This window comes from Castanea sativa, chromosome 6, assembly GCF_040712315.1.
Source record: "Castanea sativa cultivar Marrone di Chiusa Pesio chromosome 6, ASM4071231v1".
Classification (NCBI taxonomy): domain Eukaryota; kingdom Viridiplantae; phylum Streptophyta; class Magnoliopsida; order Fagales; family Fagaceae; genus Castanea; species Castanea sativa.
Genome location: NC_134018.1, coordinates 24,824,064 through 24,828,334, shown reverse-complemented (window position 1 = coordinate 24,828,334; position 4,271 = coordinate 24,824,064). Strand labels below are relative to the sequence as shown.

The 4,271-nt window shown below is 34.8% G+C and overlaps 1 long non-coding RNA gene across 1 annotated transcript; it reads right to left on the bottom strand.

Moving 5' to 3' along the window:
* Positions 1–2,978: 2,978 nt before the first annotated feature.
* LOC142641701 (uncharacterized) lies at positions 2,979–4,044 on the bottom strand. Its single transcript, XR_012845444.1, has 2 exons — positions 3,681–4,044; positions 2,979–3,328 (listed from the first exon to the last, which is right to left on the bottom strand). It is a non-coding gene; the product is annotated as an uncharacterized LOC142641701 (long non-coding RNA).
* Between the last annotated feature and the right edge of the window lie 227 nt (positions 4,045–4,271).

The following is a 4,271-nucleotide window of genomic DNA, read 5'->3' as shown; positions in this document are numbered from 1 at the left end:
AGTTGGTAGTAGCTCCCAATTAAGCTCTACATTAATTTCAAAAAGAGATCTAGGAGACAAAAAGAGGGCATCCACAGCCCTTAACATTTATTCCAAAAAGAGAAGAAGAAAAAGAAAGCATCCACAATATCAATATGCAAGACAAATATTGCCCATAAACTTTTAGTTTACTTAAGAGAAGATGGAATCTAATTTAAGTTTATATAACAGTTTAAAAAGTGGGTATATAAAAATAGAGATTAAATTGGGTCAGGAGCTGGCGTAAAAGGGGTGTTTTACGCCAGCTAATCCTGACCTGACACATCAGCCAATAATAAAAAAACATTTTTCCTCTCCCTCTCCTCTTTCCATCTCCCTTACTTTTCCAGAAATATTGAAGGCATGAAACAACGTTGAAGGAGCCACTGCCTCTCTTTTCTTCATATTTCCCTCTCTTCTGCAAAATCCTCTGAAAGCCTGCAAATTTTATTAAAAAATCCCAGCAAAGGAGCTGTTCACGCACCCAAACTAACCATCAATGGAACTCACAAAAAAATACAGTGAGAAACCCATGCCACAAACTCAGATCCACCCAAAAAAAAAATCAACCCAGTAATTTCTACATTCTTTTCATTTGGCCCCTTTAATACCTTTTGGCCTAAAAAAAGCAAATGAGAAAAAACCAATTGGCATATTTACAACCCCGTTACTCCCCAAGCCAAAATTACCAAATCAATTTTCACAAAAAAGCCATTAAAAGAACAAATGGGTCTCTGCTCTTTCTTTCTTTCTATCTACATATGACTAAATGCACAGATCTGTGGCGTTAAACCCTCATTGTTTTGAGATAAAACCAGGTTTTTTGAAGTGGGTTTCCTTTATTTCCTCAACCCATTTTAGGAAAATTAAGGCTTTTGCATTTGTTTACTGCTGATATGGTTCTGGTGTGTGTTTTTCTTGTTCCAATCAGAAAGAGCAAATGGGTCTCTGCAAGAAAGTTTCTTGCTTTTTGCTAATGGATGGGTCTGTGGATCTATGGATTGGAAAAAACCTCATTTTTTAAAGCTTAAAACTTGTTTTAGTGAAGTGGGTTTTTATAAATTTTTGTGAATATTAATTGGCATTGGAGAGAAAGAAAAATCAAGGCTTCTTTGTTGAAGGAGAGAAATGATTCAGTTGTTGTTCTTGGTTTTGTTTGCTGAGGGTGTTTTGGCATTTCTTCTATTGGTCAAGATTGGGCCTTTGAGAGAGCTTGTGATAAAGAGTTTGGATCAGCTGAAGATTGGGAAAGGTCCTGCCACTGTGAAAACTATAGCTGGTACCATGTCTGTGATTCTACTATCAAGCCTTATGAGCATTGTTAAGATCCAGAACAAGGGTGTAAAGCTTGGAACCATGTCACCCATGGATCAGGTTCTATGGAGGACCCATTTGCTTGAGGCTTCACTCATGGTTATGTCTTCTATTTTTTCCTTCTGTGATTTCTTGTTTGTATGTCTTCTATCTTTCTTGAAACTGCTGAGATTTTTTTATAAAATTTGCAGGCTTTCCGAGGATTTTGCAGAAGAGAGGAAGATATGAAGAAGAGAGGTTGTGGCTCCTTCATCGTTGTTTCAAGCCTTCAATGTTTCTGGAAAGTGAGGGAGATGGGAAGAGGAGAGAGGGAGAGAAAAAATGTTTTTTTAATTATTTGCTGACGTGTCAGGTCAGGATTGGCTGGCGTAAAGCACCCCTTTTACGCCAGCTCCTGACCCAATTTAATCTCATAAAAATAGATATAGTTGCATCTTTTGGATTTAAAATGAACGGATGTGCAGTATTAAGACTCAGAAAGAGACTCCTCTGGGCTTATGGCAGAAAACCCAACCTGAAACTCTTTTAGATAGGCAAGCACGCGGAGCTTATCTGCTGATGGGTCATTTTACCATCCAAATTTACTGGACGACTGTTTTCTTTATTTTTTATTTAACCCTAGCTTTCACATAAAAGTTTGACGCTAAAATCACTTAAAATTTATTTTTAACACTTCAAACACCAAAATACATGTTATATCAAAGGTGCTAAAGCTAAAAAAATATAGCAACATGCTTTAGTGATCTACTATTGTAGCATGTTGCTATAATATTTAATTCATTTATTTTATGGATTGGAGAGGAAGAGAGAAAGATAGGTTACAAATAGATAAATTAATATGTTAAATTGTTTAAATTATTTTAATGAGTTGTACGTAAAAATAGAAGATTTAATGCAATGTGCATTTTAAAAGTGAGGTGTTAACTTAAAATAGATAAAGCAACTTTCCAAGTTACTAAAAGCTAAATTTTTTAGTAATTAAGTGACAGTTAAAATGTGAATAAAAATAAATAAGTTGATATATACTACATGGATGTATTAGGTTGGGATTTATATACAAGGTATATATATATTTTTAAAAATTATAATCACCTCCAATTTATTCTATAGAAAACCAGTATGATTGTTAACACTATCCCACGTTTAAGAGTCACTTCTGACTTTTGGTTCGCGTGATCGAATTTGTGTCTAAATTTCACTCGATCGGTACGTAGCAGAGCTCCCATATAGACAACGAAAAAGAGAGGGTATGCACTTTGGACCACGAAAAAGTAGAGCTCAACTTCGATTTACCCAAAAAGTGGGGCAAGGATTTAATTCAAGAACAAGTTGATGAGTCATAACAGACAAAAGAAGAAGAGTATTTAAAAAGAACCGTTGTTTGCAATGCATTGTCCTTTATAACCAAAAAGCAGGCTCTAGTCTACCCTTTATTAATTAATTAGCAGCAAAGCCAGACTTAAATTCTCTTATTAATTTCCACACCAACCATGTCTGGTCTGGCAGATTTGTCATTGCACGGTTCCTTATAATTCCTTGGTGCCCCAACTTGTGGCACAAGTTGTGCCAAAGTTGTAGTACCAGAATTATCCTATAACTCCCAATGCATGAATGACTTCATTTACAATCTCAAACCAAGCACAAAAGATTCAAATAAATTATAACATAATTAGGATCTCTATGAATACATGTAGCCACTCAAACTAAAAATACATGTATGTATATCTGTAGCTGTAAAAAGAAATAAATAAAAATTCACACATATTCAGTGGTTCTATTTTCACTTAAACCTCTTAGAAATTTGACTGATCGGTAATTTCTTTTTTGGACAAGCTCGACTTCTTGATTGCTGGAATGCGTATCTCTGTCGCTTTACACAACATTGTGAGGGATTATATTAATATATACGTATAGAGAAAAGAAGGGGCTTTGTGGATGGTATATATCATTAATTGTGAGGGTGGCACCAACATTGTCATTAAGAGCACCAAAAGGCCTGAAAAAGAAAGAAAAGCATCCAGCATTATTTGGTAACCAATTATTATATAAGAGATAACAGGAAGGGAAAAAAAAAAACACATAACCGAACATAAATTTAAATAACATAAAATAATGTATCAAAAAAAAAAAACATAACCTAAAATAAAGGGAAAGTATTCTCTCTTATGTACCCTCATTTATATTCACTATTTTAAATCGACATTCACAATATAGATATAGAAATATCAACATTTTAAAATTTTGAGAGTGGATGTAAAAAAAAAAAAAAGCATTTGTTGTAAGAGTATTTATTATTACCCTAAAATAAAATAAAGAAAAGAGGATCGGAAATGGAAGAATGCACTTACAATGTTGAAACAAAATATGCGTCTCCAGTTCCTTGCTTTGTTTGCTCTTTTAAGTTTAGAGAATATGACATCTTGGGAGCATATTTTACCTGGTGAGTCCAAGAATGCCCTACGTTGTATTGGAGGAGACCACAAACCACTCTGCTCATAATCAAAGTCATATTGTGAAGCATCAAAGAACTTCCCTAGCAGCCTCTCAGAAACCGATTTTGAAACCATTTGAATACTCGGACTAGCAGTGCTAGTATTGGATGATGAGGAACTTTCCAAGGAAGAAGCTGTACAAGACCCCTCAAAAATGGACATCGAGAGGTCTCAACTCTCAAGGAAAAGAAACACAATAGTGGACAAACGTTCAGAAGTTTCTCAGATAGATAAGCAGAGAGAGAGAGAGAGAGAGAGAAAAGAAACACAATAGTGGACAAACGTTCAGAAGTTTCTCAGATAGATAAGCAGAGAGAGAGAGAGAGAGAAGAATATCGAGGGGTGTATGTCCCACGATTAAACTCTTATTTGGGAGTTTGAGCATTCATAATTTGTTAATGAGTTTTGTTACTTATAGCAGTAAAGAATTAAAGGCTTGAAGTTGGA